Source organism: Leptidea sinapis, chromosome 18 (genome assembly GCF_905404315.1).
Source record: "Leptidea sinapis chromosome 18, ilLepSina1.1, whole genome shotgun sequence".
Classification (NCBI taxonomy): Eukaryota; Metazoa; Arthropoda; class Insecta; order Lepidoptera; family Pieridae; genus Leptidea; species Leptidea sinapis.
The window spans coordinates 13,896,053-13,919,149 of record NC_066282.1 but is presented as its reverse complement, the minus strand read 5'-3'; the positions used below and the strand labels follow the sequence as shown (position 1 = coordinate 13,919,149).

The window sequence follows — 23,097 nt, the reverse complement described above, 5'->3', positions numbered from 1 at the left end:
AAACGGAGATCGGTGTATTATGGTAGATACGATGAATATTTCGTCACTCCAATTTGATTCATATCCTTTTTGGAAAATATGTTTATGTTTTGTTATTCTAACATAATCTCCAACGTGAATTCTTGGATTCACCATACTAATTGATGTTTTTATCTTACTTTCTCTATCATATAAATTTTGCCATACACTCATTATATTTGTATTATTAACATCACATGGACACATTTTTATACTAGAATGAAAACTATGATTATATGAATGCACTAGATCTTGTAAAACATCAATGTATTTATGAGTATTTTTGTGTGTAAAATAGCGCCACATTTTCATTTTAAGAGTTCTCTGAAATCTTTCGACAATACTTGCTTTAATATCTGGATTATTGGTTGTATAATAATTTATGTTTTTTAATTTAAAATATTTTTGTACATATTTGGAAACAAATTCAGTTCCTTTGTCAGACTGTATATGTGTAGGTGTAGTATTAGCTTCAGCAAAAATACTTTCAAAGCATTCCTTAACTGTTTCAGAGTTTTTCTTTTTCATTGCTCGAACATACGCATATTTACTAAAGACATCAATAACACAAAGTATGTATTTGAAACCATCATTATATTCAGAATAAGATCTCATATCACTTAAATCGGCCTGCCATAACTCATTAATATTAGACAAAATATATCTGTTGCGAGGAAATTTTCTTTGAACAGGTTTATGTAATGTATATGTTTCTTGTGATTGTAACCACTTTAAGACACTATTTCTGTCCATTTTACCCTTCATTGCTTTTGACAATTTATCAATAGTGCTGTAGCCAGCAGGATGTGATGCATCATAATAAATTTTATTTATTTCTAATATGGGGTCCATTTTTCCCAGTCCGATCTTTTTTTTAGTTTCCCTGTGTACTTATTACTTGTTGGTGTAGAAAATTCTTCGTCAGGTACTGATTTAGATGCAACCTCTTTTAATTGCAAATGGTTTATAAAATCCACTCGCTTTGGGTTCCCGATATAAGTGAGTGGTACTTTTATTTCCTTTAAAGTTGTTGCGAATTTTTCCCAACCTATAGGTTCACTTTTCTGAAGAGCTCTCAAGGTATCACTCACCAAGTCCACAATATTACTCCCAGGTATTTTTTCATTATCTATAATCACGGTACCAGATTCATCCCAGCTTATTTTATTTTTATTCAAGGAAATCAAATTTAGTAAAAGTTCACCTTTTTTAGCATATGTTTTCGGTATTAGTTTCAGTATTTCAGAGCTCGTGTATATTTCTCCAAAATTTTTGTTAACCTCCACTGATGTTTGAGAAGGAACTACATTTATTTTATTCACATCATGATTTATATAATCAGTATCGATTTCATTATGACCTTGATTAAAACCAATATATGAATCATTATCATTTATAAGTGGTATGTGGTATGGTTGTCGATCCTCTTTGACGAAGTTTAGATATCTTTGAAGGGTTTGCAAATATAAAATACATTTCTTTCGATCTTCTATGTCACTGTTTAAGATATTTTGCATATCAGTATCTAATCGAGATCTTGGCGTATCATTTTCTTTGGGTTGTTTTAACTTCTCCAATAACGATGGTTCAATAAGTAACATTTTTTTAGCATTATCCATTTTCTTAAATAAATGAATTAATCAACCCACTTAGAATAGAACCCAATATTATCGGTAGAAATGAACCTCCTTTTTGTACAATTATATTTTTTCTAATTTTATTCGTACCTTTTCTTACCAATTTTCGAAGAATATTTTTATATTTCTTTAATTTAGATTTTTCTTTCTCGGCCAATTCAACGTTACCCCGCAGTACGTTATGAATACATTCACAAATGTAATTTATTTCTGTTTTGTTACATGATTTTAATAAAGCTTTTTGATATTTTGGCTTCAGTTTATGTAGAGCAATTAACAAATCTTTATGCGTCTTTAAACGTCTATGCATCATTTATAAATGATCGAAATTTCTTGATTCTTACCATATTTAAACCCTTTTGTGGGTAAATAAACAGTGCAATATCCATCGGATGGAAATATCTTTGTCTTAACGCGACACAATTCATTTGTTTCTTGTTTCAAATCAATCATTAAATAACCATGAGCTTCATTGGTAGCATCTCTGTAAGAATCTTCCAAATATTTCGGATTTTCAGGGAATACTTGACGAGATAAGTATCGAATTTGGGTTTTATCTCGAGGATTTTTGAAATATATTATATAACTTGAGTTGAGTGATATATCTCTTTGTCCTTTACCTTGATGAAACAAATTTTGAGATAAATAAAACACACTTAAGTTTCTATGATGACTTCCTTTCGTGAATATATCAACAATACGACCATCTGATTCCCTCATCAGGTCATCAATTATTACAAGTTGAGGATTTTTTCCGTCAAACATAGATAAATCAGGTAAACCTTGAAGATAATTAATGTGGTTAAGATTATATAAAGGCTGCATTTCATCAAAGCACCAGGTGATTTGGGTAAAATTTGTATCACAGAAATCATTCAAAAATTTTATAAAATTATTTACGAAAACTGATTTTCCACATCCACTTGGACCAGCAACAATTGCAGTGAATGGATGATTGAAATGATGCATTATCTACTACGTCTATGTGTGTTAAGGTTTAGTATAGTAATGAAACAATCTGTTATTAAACCACCATTTATTTAAACAGAAAAATCTATAATTGAAACAATATACAGTACATCATGTTTTACTCCGCAACTTATACATCTAAATACAATAATCTCTCATTTGGTTTTTTAAAACTATAATAATTTATTCTTAAAATTTAATATAATATTTATTCTATTTTATGATGACCCCAAGCTAAGGTATCAATATTATTCGGTAAAATGTATCGTTTGGTATCATTAAATGACAGACTAGATTTATTTATTCTTTGAGTAAAAATATTATGCTTTATCGACTTAAATCTAAGCATTGAACAATATTCGTTCTTATTTTCAAATAAGCAAGTCTTATAATTATCCATTTTCATATTCTTAGTAACACTTTTATTAACCCCCTTAGCTTTAGCTGTGAATTTTCCCTCAACATCTAATGCATACATTTTAGATCTAAGTCCTACAAATTCATTAAATATGTTACCATTGTTTTCATCTTTAAAGTAGCCTAACTTCTTTTTATTGAGTTTTGGATAGCCAAATATATTTTTTTCTGTATAGTCAGAGGTATCGAAACGCAAATGTAAATCAGGTTTTATATCTCTGTAAAAATCATCTGTAAAAATTTGATATATTAAACTATCAGTATCTGTGTACAATAATTTTAATTTGTTTTGAAACTTTTTAAACATATAGTTATAGTGAAAATCGTACATTAGAGTTTTAGAAATATCCAATATACAAAATCCCAGATAAATAGGTTTATTATGGAACAATTTCGTCTTTCGTAATTGAACTGCAACCAAATTTTCATTAAAAATAGATAAACTATGGAATTCTGGCTTAGCAATTAAATCTTGTGCGCCTAGAATTTTACCCTGATTTTCCCAATGACTCAATAATTTTACATTTACTCTTTTTTCGATATTTTCCATTGTTTTTCCAAACACTGAGTTATTCATTAATTTATAAAAATCTTTTTCGAAATCAGATGTGGCTAGTTTACGCATGTTTGTATTTAAATCTATATAATATTGTAACCATGCGCATTGTTTGAATTTTAAAATTCTATGAATTTTTTGTAATTTTAAACCCATTGTCAGACATTGCTTTAAATTTCTGTAGTGAATCACATATTTAATTTTATTACGAAGGTTTGGAACTAATTTTATGTCTTTTGTATTACCAATACATATATTCTCGGGACATAAGGGTAGGTCAGAATGTAAATCATGCAGTTCAATAGGATATTCTAGATCTACTTCCAAAATAAAACCATATTCATGATCATCAGGGACATCAAAATTAGTTGTGACATCTACCCACTCAAAACCTCCTGTAGGAAGGAATTGAGACATGGCCCATCCGTAAAGGTTATTAGCATCAAGATAAGTTAAAAATGAGTTTGGTGTGTCTTTATCATATTCTCGCATATATTTGTTATTAGCTTTGGCATAACGATTGCTACATTGAGATACACCTCCTCGAATGCCCGATCTAATAAAAGCTATTTGTTCAAAGTCTTGAAGTAATTCTAATTTAATTTTTGTGCATTTTAACATAGCATCCCAACTTAACCCAGGTGCTGTATAATAATGAGCTGGATCTAGACCATATGTTTGCAAACATAAGGCTCGGAAATTTTCAAACACATCTGTTAAAAGTAAAACATCGGTTTTAAGATATAAATCAGAATAATCTGACATATTTTGACACTGAAAGTGTTGCCAAACATCCTTGGCATGTTCATAATCTTCATCGGAAATATGTGTGTCGGTTAATGTATTGTAAAATTTATCGCGACTAGGGAGTGCTGAAAGTTTTAAGGAATCATGTGATGACATAAATTCATATGGATAAATTCCTTTTTTTCTAAGACGTAAAAAATCATTATTATTTGGAAAATTATATTTTAATGTTTGAAATTGTTCATCCTTCAAATTTTGAACAAGTTTGTCTAAACTACAAGGCAAAAATTTAAACGAATCAACGAATCTCAATTGAATTTTATGATTATTAAATTTTATCGTTTTTGTGAAAGAAATGTACTTTTCTTTCGTTTGTGGAATAATATCAATTTCCCCATCAATAGAATTTAATGCATGAACAATAAAATGAGAGTCATATTGACTAAGATTGTGTAAAAAAACTGGGATGTGATAGGGGATTCTAAACTTTGTCTTACATACTTCGTGCGCAACTCCTCTAAAATGTCCTGTATGCGAGTCAAAGTATAATGCACATTCACCATTTAAATTAAATTGACATATAAAGCAGTCTTTACATTGCGAAATAATTTCATTATCATTGGAAGTCAAAGGCTTTGGACTTATGACAAAAGAATTCTTTGTGCAAATCACTTCTAAATCTTTATACAACTGATTCATAAAGACATGAGTACAATGAGGACCACTATATGTTTCATATTTTGATAAACTATCATCATATGAACATTTGATATAGTACCCAAAACTATAAACTTCATGTTTGTGAACATTAGTTGTATAAGGTTTTGATGGATCGTTAAAGCATGTCTGAATTGGATTAAGGAAAGCTTCAAAGTCCGCGTATATAACAAAGGGTATTTGTAACATCTTATTAAATTTATCAAATTTTAAGACATTGTTTGAAATTGGTTGTCCAAACCAATCTTTTAAAGTTTTTTCTGTACTAGGCAATTCCACTTTAATATGACAACAATCATTCAATTGATGGGCTGATAACTTATCATTTGTTGAGAAGTGTAAAAGACAACCGTCACAGATGTAGATTGCATGTTCATGGTTTGAAATTTGACCACTTACTAAACGCGATAGGTTTTTAATGTAGCAAAAATGATTAATTGTTCCGTGCGAAATAAATAATAAATTGATATGAACAATTTTCCGTGATTTTGTTAAATACAATGGACCAACTAATTCATGTACTTTCTTTTTACAATTGTATTCAAGACCAAAAACATTTACACTTAAATTATTTAACCTTTCTACTTTTTGTATATCTGTCATTTTAACAGGAAACGTAACTCCGTCAAAATTTAATTTATTTGAATATTTACTGTAAGATGAAACTCTCTGAGAGTTCTTAGTAACTGGATATAATGCAGAAAGCAAAGCCCATTTAAAGCATAAATCATCCGAGTTTTGTACATTTATAACACTTTTTTTTAATTTGATTTCTTTAGGTAATTCAATGTATGATTTTCCACGTAATGGATTGAATTTGTTTATATTCATGTCTAATGCATTTATTTTCTTAAGACTCCAACCACTATCTTTTTTCTCAAATGTGCTAATTTTACTCATCAACATATCACATAAGGACGAAAAGAAAAAATTTAAATCCTCACCCTGCATTATAGTATAACTACATGTTTGAAATTCAAATTCATTAGAAATATTTTTTGTTTCTTGAACAAAATTAGCGTGCAGAATAAAATTAACTTTAAAAATTGTAAGCAATCGAACAGATTCCTCAAATAGTAAAATAATTTCATTTTTAATAGAATTCAAAAACATTTCTGGTGTTTCGAATGTTTGTAATTGGTTGGATTTACTCTTAATTTTATATGATATAATTCTATTACCAAAAGCCGATTCATGTACTGTGACATTTTTTAAAGTATTGTGTAATTGCATTACGTTATTCTTATGGAGGTTACTTCTAAGATGATTTGCATAATATCTTTTCCGTATTAAGATTTGACATAAAGAACAGTTCACCATTTCATCGTTCACACTGGTGAGCCCCGATGATGTGGATGGTTCCCCTTGTCTTCCTCTCTTTGTACTTGTATCATTGTCTTCACTGTCTTGTAATACTGCACTTCTTCTCTTAAAACCTCCTCCACTTTGAAGAATAGGTTGACTACAACATAAGTGAATGATATTAACCACATTCCATCAACAATATATTAAAAATCTATATTAAATAATTTACAAAGAAAATTACTCACTTGATCATTTTTTCAACCTCATCACATACAAGGCAGAGTTCCATATCGAGGGTATCCTCAAATTCTGCTTGAATACAAGCATTACAAAGTTCTTCATCAAAATCATCATCAAAAACCAATCGTGATTCAACTTGTTCACAAACTTCACATTGTTGAACATCCAAGTTGCTATACAATATTTTACTTTTTTCCATTTTACTGAGAGTATGTACAGAGGTAAGTATGTATACTAGCAATGAACTCAGAAATCAAATGACACCATAATGTTCCCATACACACAGTTTAAATATGAAGAATCCGTAAATTATAAGATCATTACCTAATTTGTTCACTAATACAATTAGCAATGTGTAATTAAATTATTTGTAACACGTAATTGCTTCATAATAAATTTGCATTTCTAATATAATATTTTGATGTTGTTAAATTTTCCAAATGATAATATTACTTGTATGAGAGAATAAATATACTAATAACTAAACTGAACTAATATTTATGTATTTTTCATAGCTACCTACTTATTGTTAAAATGATATTTCTTATAATTTTCTGTTTCTAAAATTTTCTTCGTAACATTGTATAAAATCTTTTTTGTCTCCTTATAACTTTCATTATTGTCGATCGTATAATATTTTAATCTATAATCAGCGCATTTCCATTGTTCTTTTGCAGGCGTGTTTTTTATTTTATTGAGATCATAGATTTCTATTTTAACCAAATGTGATGCATTTCTTCCGTCATCTGCATTAGTTGTAATGTAAATACTTCCATTCTCATGTGCTCTGGATATTGATGATGATATTTTCTTTTGTTTATTTTTTTTCACTTCAAATAATGCATCTATATTTTCATTTGAGCTGGCTCTCTTCAAGGATTTAAGTTGAGGAACTTTTAATGAATCCTGACTATCTTCAGACAATGGATAGTAAAATGTTTTATATGTATTTTCTTCCATTGTTGGGTTGAATGCATTCTACAACAACAATAAGACTGCTTTAGAATAGTATTATACATACATATCTTAATATATCAAATGATATTACTTTTAAATTTCAAAGTGAATAATAGATAAAACTTACCTCCATTGTAACAAATCACTCAACAATTACACTACGCACAAAATATATAATTATTTGACTGAATACGTCACTTCAATGATTATGTTTCTGAACAGTTCTAGCATTTTATACTAAAATATCGTAAAACTAAATTTGTTTATGATTAGTACTGGTTTTCAAATATTGTGGTGAAACATAATGGCACTTAAATGATAAGTTCAATTATTGATAGTTTAATGGAGTCAACATTTCCAGATTGTACTAATGACTACGTAAGTATGTAGGTACAAAGTTCGTTTTCAATCAGCTTTTATATTATAATAAAATTGATGAAAATATAATTTCATAGATTTATATTTGAATCGCTTGTAATGATATTTTGTTTTATTGTAACCATATAAGTTTTAAATACATGAATAAGATACATTAAAGCCTTATTTATTGAGTGCTTATGTTATTATGATCCACATAACTATTCAATCCTCGCAACTGACAAGACCCTGTTCTCAACTAATATGAATACAATCGAGATACAGAATTATTTGAACAAAATCGATCCCAGTATTAAAAATAATGTTTACGCGGCAAACCGATTGCCGATATATGTTGTAACGCCCTGTTATATTGTCAGCAATTTAGATAGTGATAATAAGCCAGGCACTCACTGGGTTGCAATACACATTGATGAGCAGGGTATTGGACAATACTTCGATTCATATGGTCGTCCACCTCAGGGATTCCAGCTGATGTTTTTACAAAGGAATTGCAGAATGTATAACTACAATACTGCAAGAGTACAGAATGAATATACCGCAGTGTGTGGCGAGTACTGCATAATGTATCTATACTTTAAGTTTAATAAGAAGAGTTTGAATGATTTCATCAAATATTTTGAAAATGATACAATCTGCAATGATGTTTTATTATATACTTTATTTAAATCATGTTTTAAAAATAAATAATAAATACAGAAACTGTCTTTTTAATCGTAGTAACGAATGTGATAGAGGTAATTAGTAAATTACCTGTATCACGTTCATGGAAATTTAGACATTGAGTCGCTCACCAATCATTAGCTAAATGACCAGTGATTATTAATGATTATGGATCTGTTTAATTTAAAAAGCTAACTTTGAAACTATAAGAGATATCGAAAAACGGATCAGCGCAATCGCTCGGAAATACATCAAAACCCCCAGTTTGACACCAAACTTCTTTTTTTTTTTTTTTAGTAGGCATCACGAGCAAGTGAGCCAGAATCGAGGAGCCAGAACCGGCGAATCCCTACTACTGTGAGCCAGAACCGGCGAATCCCTACTACTAACATGTTTATGCAAATAAAAACTTTGACTTTGGGCCGCACGTTTTGTGAATGTAAGATTTGAAATGATCAGTACATAAAGTTCAGCATCGTATCTCTTGACGAATCACGTGAGCCTCATGCCCGTTTTCCTCCTCTTATATAAAAAAAAATGCTAGTCCTAGTATACCGCTCTATGGACTGGCTGCCTCGCCTCCATACTTTTTTTTTTATGAAAATAAGGGAGGAGACGAACAAGACGTCGTGCCGCTCAGGATTCAGAAGAAACCCAAAATTTCTGAGCAGCACTACAACTGCGCTCGTTACCTTGAGACAAGATGTTAAGTCTCATTTGCCCAGTAATTTCACTAGCTACGGCGCCCTTCAGACCGAAACACAGTAATGCTTACACATTACTGCTTCACGGCAGAAATAGGCGCCGTTGTGGTACCCATAATCTAGCCGGCATCCTGTGCAAAGGAGCCTCCCACTGGTAATATATGTTGGTAAAAAGCGAGTATGCCAGACGATACTACTTATGGCAGATAGACCATGCTTTTTTAAGGAAAAGAAGTTCAAAGCAGCGTTCGGGTCACCAGGTGACTGGTGTTAAGTGATCACCGCTGCCCACATTATCTTGCAACACCAGAGGAATCACAGCAGCGTCGCCGCCTTTAAGAAAGGTGGACGAGCTTTTTTTGAAGATACCCATGTGTGGCGGTCCTCCACAGTGCGGTTTTCAAGGAGCATTCTTCCACGTACTACAAAGCTGTGGAATGAACTTCCTTGTGCGGAGTTTCCGGGACGATACGACATGGGTACCTTCAAAAAAAGCGCGTAAACCTTCCTTAAAGGCCGGCAACGCTCCTGTGATTCCTCTGGTGTTGCAAGAGATTGTGGGCGGCGGTGATCACTTAACAACAGGAGACCCGTACGCTCGTTTGTCCTCCTATTCCATAAAAAAAAAATACCAGGCTTAGAAATAAACTTGGTAATAAGTTATACCTGAGAATAGACCAAGACATGCAAAATGCTTACAAATAGACATTTTGCTTATGATTGGTTTATTAAGAAAATTCAAAATTATCATTGTATCGACAGAGTTGTTAATGATATACTCAAACATATTCTTGGTTTATTCTCAGGTATAACTTTATACCGAGTTTATTTGTAAGGTCGCAACTGTCTCATATTAATAAACGCAGTGTAGTTACTGAAAGTTTAAAATTACATCTCCCTGTCATGTAATTATTCTGTAGTGACAAAGTAATGATAGAGATAGAAAGTGTTAAACTTGGAGTAACTTTACACTGCGTTTATTAAGAAGAAAGTAAAACTAGAAGTGAAAAGTAGACTCGAGTAAATTGTCTTATGTTCTATAAATTAACATTAGATATTTACAGAATTCATTGTGAATGTGAATAATAAGGCACGTAGGTACTATCAATGTAGTATATTTTATCATGGCGTGTTTTATTACCAATTACATTTAATATCAATGCAGACGATTATAGACATCCGGGTGTACCCATACCAACTTCAAAAAGTAAACAAGATAATGATAATTATAGACATTTCTTCTAGATTCCTTCACTGACAATTCATGTACAGGTGGTGTTGCCAACCGACCGGATTAATCCGGACATATCCGGGCTTTTACACTCTAGTCCGGCTCTCTTACTGGTCTGGATTTTATTTTTAATTATACGGAATATATTAATAAACCTATATATTAACGAATATCAAATACGGCTTTTATCTTTTCGTGAAAAGAAATATAAGAAGAAAAAATAAAGAGTCCGGACTTTTATCGAAATGTAATGTTTTATGTACGAGTCAGGACTTTTCTAATTACTAAATGGTACCTAACCCTATGTACAAATGACAAAGTACCCATTCAACTACGTTGAGATTATTATAAAAAAAAACAATAGTTACAAGGGTTCGTCTAAAATACTGACAGCAAGAAACCCTACCATAAAGTCTACACATAATATACAGAAACGAAACTATTCACAAAGAAAATCCAATCTAACTGCCAATAAAGAAAAGTATAATTCGCCTATGCATACATTAAAAAATAAAAAAAAGTAAAACACGTAGATAAACAATAGAGACACATAGGAAAACATACATACCAAATTCAGTTCTTTGTTACGAAACTGGAGATCACTGAAGCTCCCAGTTCACAAACATTAATGTTTTATCAACAAATAGTCGTAATTGTGTGCACAGCGAAGATCGTTCACTGCGCTAACAACGAGGTATCGGTTAAGATATCGAAATGTTTATAACAACCGTTTGACACGACGACACGGCAGCGAGCGCGGTAACAAACTGATTGTGATTGGCGATTGCTGAATGGTACGACCATCCGTGTAGTGGTGTGCTCACGAAACGTTGACGGTTGACGTCGATCTTATCACAAATACGTGTACACCCACACATTCAAACACGCACTCATACGTCTACACTGACTGACACTGAGTGACTGAGCATAGCGCAACACAGACACAAGCGTTCGGTAGTCGCCAGTCGGTAGGGAAACGAAGTGGGCCAATGCATACGAGTTAATCGCGTGTTGTGGCGTGATCTCGAACCATTACGAAATTTCTATAAGATGTTACAACAAAAGGTCAGCGGACACCTTAACATAAAGCACACGCCATAACTGTAGATTAAATAAACTTTAGTTTAAATAAACTTTAGTTTAAATAAATTTTAGTTTAAATAAACTTTAGTTTAAATAAACTTTAGTTTATTTAATCTACAGTACATGCTAGCTTATTTAATATGAGTACAGAGTATAGTTAGCTATATTTAATATGAGTACAATACATATATTTTGGGGCTGTTTCATAATATACAAGTAAAGTTAAGAATAGGCTACATGCTACTTATTTATCGAATCATTTGCGTTTCACAATGTATAAAATAGTGTTATCCAGCAGATAAGCGCCATTTAAATTATACAACAATCATAGTTATCTTCTGGATAGCCAGACAGAGTGACATGCATTTGACAAAATAATGCCAATTTATACATGGGGCACACTAAAAGTTTTGCACTTCCAGGTAATCGAAACTATTGGAGTTTCGAATATTATATTCTTTGAAACGTTGCAACCTTCCTAGGAATAAAAAAAAAACAATTGGCGGGAAATAATTTGTCAATTGTTTTATATCACACATCAAAGTTCGAAATTACGTCGAAAAGATTTTAGAGCGATCATTTTATATGATTTTAAAAGTTCTCTCTCTCCGCAAGACTGTGCCGCTCGTCTCCAAAATGCTTTTTGGAAGAGAAGCACCTTGCTTAAGCACCGTGAGTCGATGGTTTGCTGAATTTGAGAGAGGTCGAGTTTCTTTACATGACGTCAACGAAAATAATGTGGCTACTGTTAAGTAGCCACATTATTTTCGTTGACGTCATGTTCATTTTCGCTTAACAGCGGCTAATTGAAGGAAACCCGCGGAGTACCTATGAGACAATTCAAGGACTATCGGGGATTGGTATGAGCCAAATTCAGAAAATTTTACACGAAGAATTGAAAATTCGGAAACGTTGTTGTCGTTGGATCCCTCATGAACTGACAGCTGAGCAGAAGCGGGCTCGCGTGGAATGGTGCTCACAGATGCTAATGAAGTACGACCGCGGACATTCTAACGCTATTTATGACATTGTCACAGGAGGCGAAATGTGAATTTATTGTTTTGAACCCGAAAAAAAACAGCAATCTTGTGAATGGGTGTTTGAAAATGAGAACGGGTCCCATTTGCACAATTCCACTTGAAGATCAAAAGAGTGTTAATGCTAAGTGGTATTCTACCATTTGTTTACCCAGGGTGTTAAAGAAAGTTCGCGAAAGACGACCAAAAAGCCGCGTTCTCTTACATCATGACAACGCTTCTTCACACACGAATAAACAAAACTAAATCATTTTTAGCTTCCGAAAAAGAACAACTCGTCACCCATCCTGCACATAGGCCCGACCTAGCACCCTGTGGTTTCTGTATATTCACCAAAATTAAAGATTTGATGAGGTTTCACTTTTACCAATTCCGAAGAGGCAGTGATAGCGTTCAATCAGCACGTGGAAAACATGCCTTCAGATCTGTGGTCCTCCTGTTTTAAAAAATGGTTCGATCGCATAAAAATGTTTAAAATGTAAAGGAGAGTATTTTGAAAAGCAATAAAAATAATATTTTGGTTATAACATGTTGTTTTTTAAGTTACGCAAAACTTTTAGTATGACCTACGTACGAGTATAATGGTAGGGGAGCCCAAGAGACTATATAGGGATAAACTCGAGCATCATGAGCATCTATAATTATTAGACCATCCGCCGTACAGCCCCGACCTAAGTCCTAATGATTTCTATACTTTCCCTAAAATAAAGAATAAATTGCGTGGTCAGAGATTTTCATCACATGAAGAAGCTGTGGACGCCTATAAAAAGGGCCATTTGGGAGACCCCAACTTCCGAATGGAATGGTTGCTTCAATGATTGGTTCCATCGTATGGAAAAATGTGTCAAATTTCGCGGAGTATACTTCGAAAAGCAATAAATACATTTTTCAATAGTAATGTTACGTCACTTCCTTGATTCCCGAAATTTACAGTGCTGCCCTCGTATAATGGTAGGGGAGCCCAAGAGACTAAATAGGGATAAACTCGAGCATCATGAGTATCTATTGGATTGTGAAGGTTAGATGCTAAAAATAATAAAAGTTTATATTATGTAAAAAAAAACACTCACAAAGAAATAGGTACCTACTCGAGCGCTTCAGATAGTAATAGTGTATGCGCCCCACGTGTTTCTGATATCGGAAAAATATTAATCTGCTAGTCTGCATGGTGGGGGTGGCCATACGAAGGGGTAGGAAATAGGAAAAAAAATCTTATAGGGCGCGTCGGAGATGTTAAGGCGAAGAGTAAGCAGGAAACACGCAAACATGGTGTTTATAGACAAGTTTTGTGGTGAAAGTATAGCAATTCGAGCTATGAACACTACTTAATCCTTAAGTCTTATTTGTAGGTTGCTAATGCTTTCTGTTGGTTATAGTTAGCACTGCCGAGCCTTTTTGAATTACCACTTTTCTTAGAAGATAAACAATTTTTTTGGCATGGCTCGACGCATTTTTTTGGTACTTCTCTCAGAAAAGTTATTTTTAGAGCTTGTACTATTTTGTGTAGGTTCATTTATTCAGATTAGTAGTGAATAACGAGGATTGTAAGCATATAAACTGTTTTCCACGCACGATTTTTTTAAATATTGGCTTTGTTATGAACTCATATCGCTCAAGGTCGCTGGCATTTAGTGTCGCCTTAAGTGAACCCTATTGTAGCTAAATAAATATAGCGGTGAAGTAACATAAAAACGAAATCTCTAGATGACCAATTTGCTACTTTACTTGTACATTGTGAAACAGCCTCTTAGTAATCTTAATTCAAATGGTCTTAAATTAAGAACATTGAATCGTCATTTATTTTTTAATTACAGGGTGTACGGAAACTTTCGAAAAAAAATATACCGCCAAGAAAGTCACCGGCAACTTTCATTATTCGTCAACCGTACAATTTCAAAGTGCATCAAATGAATATATGTACCTACTTTAAAATAATATGATATATTTACAGACATATATGTATCTTCAATCGTTAAAATATTATATTTAAACTATAAGCGATATTATAGCATTACAAAAAAATTGTGTATTTCGATTCATTACATTATTATTATATTATAAAATTAAAATTTTGTCATTAGCCTAATGCTCTGTAAAGGTTTAAAAGGCTAACGAGGTTTACATAATGTGATATACTTTTGTGAAATAAAAAGCATCCCGCGAAATAGTAGTTTGACAAACACGCTATAATATAAAAAAACATACCGACGAATTGAGAACTTCCTCCTGTTTTGAAGTCGGTTAACTAACTTGTTGTTACGTAATAAAAATACCTATAAGTACATACATACATCGTTTATATACCTATAAACCTATGTATTTCGGTGAACCTAAAAATAATATGAAATATTGAAATTTCTATCGTAGCCAACACTCATATTTATACAGTATATACTTAGCAAATATGCAATAAATGTAGGTTACTTATATAGTTGTTAGCGCAATTGCTGACGATATACAAAGAACGAAGAAATCGGTGCATTAATTTTCTAAAGTAAACTTTTCATTTTGAGCAAATTTTAACGTGCTGTAGAATTGGGCCACTAGGTCACTGGGCAATGATTCAATGAACTTGAATATTTTAAAACAAAAAGTGACGTTTCTAGATTATCACGCAGTGTTATATCCTCACGATCGGATTTGGTACGGCCGGACCATCGGACGGTTCGGTGGGAGTGGATGGGCGCCTCGCAACAATTGCGTGATACTCGGTATAGTCTGACCCACTGCTGTGTTATTAATAAACGGGAAGTAAAGTTCTTCCAAATTTAAAACTTTTTCGGCCTTACAAATAAACTTGGTTTAAAGTTATACTTGAGAATAAACCAAGAATATGCAAATACACTTTTTGCTTATGATTAGTTAATTCGGACGAATAACGTTTTATTTGCAAGGTTGCTTGATATTCTTTCAAAACTTCAGAATTATCATCATTGACCGTGTTGTCAGCGATATACTCAACAAATTGCATATTCTTGGTTTATTCTCAGATATAACTTTACACCAAGATTATATTTTGTAAGGCCGTTTGTCTTTATCTTACCTTTGTCACTACACAATTAATACAGGAGCAAGTAATTTTAAACTTGGAGTAACTTTTCATTACGTTTATCAATAAGACAGTAAAAAATAATTGATCCTGCATGAAAAAAGACCTCAGCTACTTTTTAAAAGCAGATAGGTACGATCTATGTAAGGCGAAATGAGTAGCGAAAAACAATAGGCATAGCCACGGGTATACCATGGTACTTACGATACGAAGGTTTATTTGATACACACTGTAAATTAACCTTTTTGAAACCATCCTAGAATTTTCGTAAATATAAATACCAATGACCGTGATCCTACACAATATTGTAATTGAAATGATTTGTAAAACTAAAAAAAAATTTAAATGTAAATCTTGACTTAAAAGAGTGGCAATGAGTTTCTTGCTACTTCTTCTCGTTAGCTAAACCCTTTACGAAGTAGCGGTAAATTCAATAAGAAACAATTTTTTTTTCGAATATCAACTGTATACAGGTGGTTTTTTGAGAAGGGCGGTGTTGGGTACTTTTGACATTCTAATAATATATTTTAATGGTACACTTTTATGAATAACTAGCTGACCCAGCAAACGTTGTATTGCCGATATTAAAATCGCGATACAAAAGTAACTGTTGATCGTAGATGGGTGAAAATTTGAAGTTGTATGTATTTTTTAATGCTGACTCATAATCAAACAAATTTAAAAAAAAATTTGGCGTGGACCACCCTTAACATTTAGGGGGATGAAAAATAGATGTTGTCCGATTCTCAGACCTACCCAATATGCACTCAAAATTTCGTGAGAATCGGTCAAACAAGACAACAAAAAAGTTGTGTGTTTTCAATATTAACAAAGAATTTGTAAAATATTATTTTTGCTTGCCTTGGCAGATTGTAACCAACTATAATTATTACAATGTAACACCAATGTACGCACTCAATCTATGCATATAAATGATTTGATTAATATTTCAATGATTAGCACCTATTTAGAAAAAAATAATGTTAATTCCGCGACATTTATAGTTATAGCATCCTTGAAAGTAGAATATATTGGCATTTGCAAAACCATACAGGATAAGGGACTACGTGCACTTATTCAGCTCCATTCGCGTTTCGCTGAACGATTTTGGTCACACTTATACAGCTCCGCTTCTATCAGCCGCGTACGGCGTCGTAAGAATGAGAATAATAACTTCAAATCACGTCTGCACTCTTTAATCTTTGCGTGCTTACGTCAAATCAATGCAGGAACAATACAGGTCGCAACTTGTCGACAAGGAGGCGCGAACCATCCCTGTACAGAGCTGTTCCGCCGCATTCGACGGCGAACAGCGCTGTACGCGGCGGAACAGCGCCGAACGCTCTCTATGGCATGCGCATAATAAAAACACATTAATCCTCATTTTATGCTGGTTTGCCGCGAAAGCAGAATGGACGCGGAAAGCTGGATCGACGCGTACACGTCCCCATACAAAATTGTTGTTTTCTATGGACAAAAGCTGAAAAGTGCGCGTAGTCCCTAAATCACCGATCGGCTATTCGTGAAAAAGTGGGTGTGTCATGTGTTTACGAGACGTGTTACTACGCGCTTGATGCGTGCCTATTATTTAAATTTGCAAGGCCACCTTCCGACCGTGGGCAGATAATTCAATTTTAGGCTTTATAGCCCTGGCAATATGTATCAAACTCAGATTGTAGAATCAAGAGAAATATGTGCTCAGTTACAGTCAAAACAATATTATGTTGTTATCAGCAATGCTATGATTATATTGTAGCCGTCTAACGCGCAGTATATGAATACGCTCATTTAATAACAATAAAGACTCGAGAAAAACAATAACATGTTTGTGACTAGTCCGTTACGTAAACGTCTATGCTGAACTGATAATTATATTGCAATTTTATAGGTCAAAGTTTTTGAATCGCGTTATTTTAAATACCAACATCCTTAGTCTATTGATCGCCGTCACCTAGCCTCAACAGAATTTAAGGTGTGTAAGTTGAGTATCCAAAAAGATTAGAACACTCTAACTTCGTTCGAAAGCTTAAATTTGCCGACGTAAGAACACAGTATGGAACTCAAAAGCCGCATGGTTCATGATAGTCAACAGGTGGAACTGAATTTGCCGACATTTAAAACAAAGATACGGATCGTGTAAGGCGGCGTGGTTCATGGTGGTCAACAAGTGGACCTCAATTTACCGACATTAGAACAAAGAAACTGATCAAGTAAGCCGCATGGTTCATCGTGGTCAACAGGTGGAACTCAATTTACCGACATTAGAACAAAGAGACGGATCATGTAAGCCGCATTGTTACGTAAGTCTAAAAGACTTACGTATTAATCACTGAATGTAAATAATACGCGGCTTTGTGACGTTGATATGATTTTCGATTCACTCAATTATCAAGATACGATATTTTCAAACGAAAAAAATGCAGGTATAAAACGCTATGTACTGATAATAATTAAATTGAAGTGATGAAATAAACCAGTTTTACCTTGCCAACAGATGGCGCTGCGCTATGTTGATGTTTAAAAAGGAACGCGCTATATAAGTTTACTGTCACTGTATGACTATCATTTGTTGCCATTTTTAATTTGGATGAGGGCAGCGCGAAAAGCTGCTTTAAAGGTTATGTTTTTTGGAATGGAGACTTATGTGCGCTATGCTTATAAGTGCTCTGATAAATAGTAAAATATTTAATTAACTGTTCAGAATAAGAGTTGAGTTTAGGTAAAGGTGTACAGACCTATATTTTTTTTTTATTGTTTTGATGTAATAAAAATAATCATTAATATCTTTCGTATTCATTATGATTCAATGCTACCTATGCTTAAATAGTGATCCTAACCTAGTACATAATTAAAAAGTGCCCTTAACATACAAATAATTCAAGAATAAAGTAGAAATAAACATCATAAAAATATATTATTCAGTAGGTACTATCAAATTACCAATATAGGTTTTTTCTTACGAAGAGGTGAGCCGTATTTTCCTGCTCGTAGGCACAATACAACTGTGAATAAACTCGAATACGAAAAATGATATCAGAAACAAAAGTTTTAGGTAGGTAGATACATAATGGAAATAAAAACAGGGTCTTCCATTTGAAATTTACTTCAATATCTTAATTACCTATCTTATCTAAATAATAGTAAATGTATGAAAGTGATGTATCTATTATTTACGAATATGTCTGAAAGAAAAATATTCAGTAGACAATTTAAGTAAACAGGGTTTTTCTTATCCCACATTTAAAAGAAGAGTTGAGCCATAACTATTTTATTACCTATTGTATCAAAATAATATAACATATCTACAAATCATACAATTATAGCTGTAACAAAATACTCCTAATCATTTGACCAGTAATAGCTATTACTTAAATATCTGTTGTTACTAAAATACTAGTTGTTATTAAATAATTGTTCAGTAACAGTTGTTACTCAAATATCAGTCGTTACTAAAATACTAATTGTTATCAAATACTTGTTCAGTAACAGTTGTTACTCAAATAACAGTCGTTACTAAAATACTAGTTGTTATAAAATACTCCTAATACTTGTCACTGTTATTTTTGATATCTTGTCACAGTGACAGCCGATGATATTTTAATACCTGTTACATATACCTGTGACGATAAATACGTCTCACTCCTATTTAGAATATTATATAATAACAATAGTGTGTCTACACACTACAGTTGAGACTTTGAGACGTACACGATACACGTACTAGTCAAAATGCAATACAAAAAATACAACAACGGCGGTCGGCAACTGTAACACAAAAGTAAGTGACAAATACCTGTTACAAAATATTAGTTGAGTTGAATATAATACTTACTACCCAACGTTGGCATGATATAGAACTTCAAAATTAAAATTAGTCGGATTAAAATAATGTTTATTTCAATCGATCACCATTCTCTATGGTTCCGAACTTCGTTCAATGTGTCCGAAAATATAATAGAGTAAGGTGAATAAGAAACTTCATTTAAATTTCGTTCGTTTACGAAGTTTCGTTTCGGAGGAAGAGAGTAGACCTCCATATCCGATCGTGACTTCAGGCTATACGAATGTCTAATTACTAAAAGGGGGACATGTCACATTTCTAACCAAAAATATTTTATTGGGAAGAATGTACTTCAAGGGTATTTTGATGAGAGTTTGGTGAGTTTATGATTATGGGATCCATGACAAAGTAACGGAACTCTTCAATTCTTAGGGGCAAATTAACGAAACTCGGCCGAATCTTTTATATTATGCTATCCGGATATTTGAGCCACCTACCATGACGTCGTTATGGTCAATTAATCATAAGTCGGTGTCAGCCAAGGTAGGTTTGTAACTGCATACATGGTTATAGGTGAGATGTGCTAGTGTCGCATGCGCGATGCGACAAGGCGAGAGACCGTGGCGGGAGTACATCAATTCAAAAAATAATAATAACTACATTATAGTGTCGACCATAATTTGTTTGACTTTGAAGTAGTCTAATACTTTTCATTTTACTTGGAACAGTAAGTTGATTATTAATTTGTAGAAGAATACGCAAATATATTATTAGTTTTTAGTGCATAATATATTGTTTTGATAAAGTTTTTTTTTAAAGTCGGTTGGTTTTTTCTATAACTTTTTTTATCTAAAGAGTATATGTTTAAACCCAAACTGTGTTAAAAGTAGACAAACTATAATGTAAACACGAAATTTTGTATGTATCAAAAAATTTAATTTAAAAAAAATTATAAAGATGGCTCGTTTAGACTTTATATGGTAGAAAAACGTGTTTTTCTTGCTAACAATCATTTCTTTATATAATATGGTTGTTACACATAACCACAGTAACAGTGTAAAATTGAAGTCACAGGCAGAATTAGACAACTCACCCATTCAAAGAATATAATATAATAGTACAATTATGGAAATCTCACTCTGCAAAATCATTTTAAGAAATAGGGACTCTTGTGATCATACAATAAGGTGTAATTCAGATCGCACAGTGCTACTAACCTACATTTTTATTCACCTAGAACAGGGGTGCTCAAACGGTCGATCGGGATCGACACGTCGATCGCGAGTGCTTTTTGAGTCGATCTCGAGAAAAACATCCGGTATAATAAACTAAAATCGGTAATTACGTACCGTCTTATGAAAAGTACGCTCAGGACATGCAGTGTCACGCTTCAACATCCAAAGTCACTATTTAGTTAAGCTTAGAACTTTAGAACGCGTTTGTTTTGTAAGAACCAATAAACTCGCAATTTTGAATAATAATTATGAGTTTTTTAATTGACATTTAAGAGCAGACCTACACTTACCTTGACTAAAAAAATGCATATTTTTCGCAAAACTAATATATATGTCATCGTGACACTCTATCTAGACGACAATCCATCATCACACATACTTGAAGCCTCTCAGAGCCGATCGATCATAGTCTAACAATTTTGAGGTAGATCGCCAGCAGTTCAAGCTTGAGCGCCCCTGACCTAGAAGTTGCCTCTCTTTCTATTGCATGACTCTTACCTCTTCTACAACATTAACTTTTACACAAATCTTAAGCAAGAAATTACTGTAATTAGGTGCCACTGATGTTGATGCCTCTCATCCTAGGCGGTTCTGTGCCTTCCCTAGAATATGACTGGAGGCCCAATTGAGAATGGTTGGGGAAGGATTCTCTGAGTCTAGCAGAGCTGGTAACCTCCTGGGGTAAAAATCTCTTTGAGGACTGCTGACATATTCTGCTGGAGAGATGGTGGATGGGATCTGGTGTGGTAGGTACTTAGTCTGTACAAGTTAGCCCTTTCATGCTGTTGTCATATGGTGGCAGTGTGACTCTCCTACCTCTAAAAGCCTTTAGTCATCTCATCCAACATCCTACAGCCTGGGGCTACCCTAATCTTTCTTCGTCCCAGGGCAGCATAAGGGGTACATTTATTTTTAAATTATTTTGGGTATCTTTTCACATATGCAAGAACGAATAACATCATAAATAATAAAATTAAATAAAAAAAAATATTTAAAGATCACTCACTATAACTATAAATCATGAAGCCATTGTCTAGTCTTATGACTACAAACTGTTGCCTAATTATTTAATGACAAGAGACCACCCTAGTTGACTGTCTTAGGAGAAAATATAGAAGCCAACCCTGTTTTAATTATTTGAAATAACATACCATACATCTCATTAAAATTACAGTTATAATTCTAATACAAATTTGAGAGTTTAACTGTAACAATATCTCTGTATTTCTCCAATTGCCTATTATTCACTTGAATAAACAATTTTTACCTCGATATTAAAAGATGCTAATTAACCAAAGTGGTCTGATGACTGATCTCAATTTACTAATTATTGACTGAGAAATAGGTTTATAACTGAAAATATATTATACAGCTTTAAGAGGTGCTGGCTACTCCAGTCAAGAAGATTCTAAGAAGTAGTAGTATATTAACAGGGGGGGCTAGAGTGGCCACAGCATCAGAATAATCTTCTCCTCCTGCTCAATTCTTGGATGATTTTTTAGTAGACTTAATTATTGTGGTTAATATAATAATAATTACTAGTACTTAACAATATGTATTGCATTTGATTAAAGTATTTTACAATATTAATTTTAAGACCCATTTAATTTGAAATTAAATTATTTTTTTTTATTTTAATTTGAAATCACGAAACATATTTGAAGCCTACTCAACCAATTAATTAAAGAGATGCCTATTAACATTTGCATACATAACATAAACAATATCTACACTCAGGACTGAAATGGAATGTTTGAACTTTGAGCTGTGGGTGCCCCTTTTACTATAACGTAAAGAAATATATTTGATTTTATATCACTAAGTATTAAGTAATAAGGGAATTATTAACGACTTACAATAAAACTTGGAACAAAGGATCTGCTCAGCTTGATTTTCTTCAGTTGATTTGATAGATAAATATTAATTAGACACTTAACACAACACAAAACCTAATACACATTCGTCTATTTTAGTACACAAATTAAACTTAATAAAATAATAATACATTTCATATTATTATGATATTGTTTTCTATTGGGGATTTTTGATCAGTCAAACCGAAAAAAAAAAATTTTTTGCTTAATTTACAACGTAATAATCAACAATTAAATACGTATTTAAATAGAAAAATAAACGAACACCATCAAAATTATTGCACTACTTTTGAAATAAAAATTATCTGAATTCTGAATATGATCTGAATCTGATTACTCTCTTCAAGATCAGCTGTCATTCGCTGTCACTTATGCTTAGAATATTGACACTATAGAAGTAGTACCCGCGTGCCCCTTTTAGATAGGTAGCAATAGTTTTGACAGGAGTAGTCTTAGGTGTATTAGTCATTTTTTTATGGAATAGGAGGACAAACGAGCG

The 23,097-nt window shown here is 32.8% G+C and overlaps 1 protein-coding gene across 4 annotated transcripts in view; it reads right to left on the bottom strand.

The window, feature by feature from the left end:
* The window catches only part of LOC126969349 (phosphatidate phosphatase LPIN3), an 83,331-nt gene extending 60,453 nt beyond the window's left edge, over positions 1-22,878 (bottom strand). For 3 of the 4 annotated variants that reach the window (XM_050814703.1, XM_050814705.1, XM_050814706.1), the window contains exon 1: positions 11,108-11,442. The gene's annotated coding sequence lies outside the window, so the exon portion shown is untranslated. Of the gene's footprint in view, positions 1-11,107; positions 11,443-22,580 lie in introns of those variants that run through there. The other variant, XM_050814704.1, reaches the window with a different exon arrangement.
* Positions 22,879-23,097: the final 219 nt, after the last annotated feature.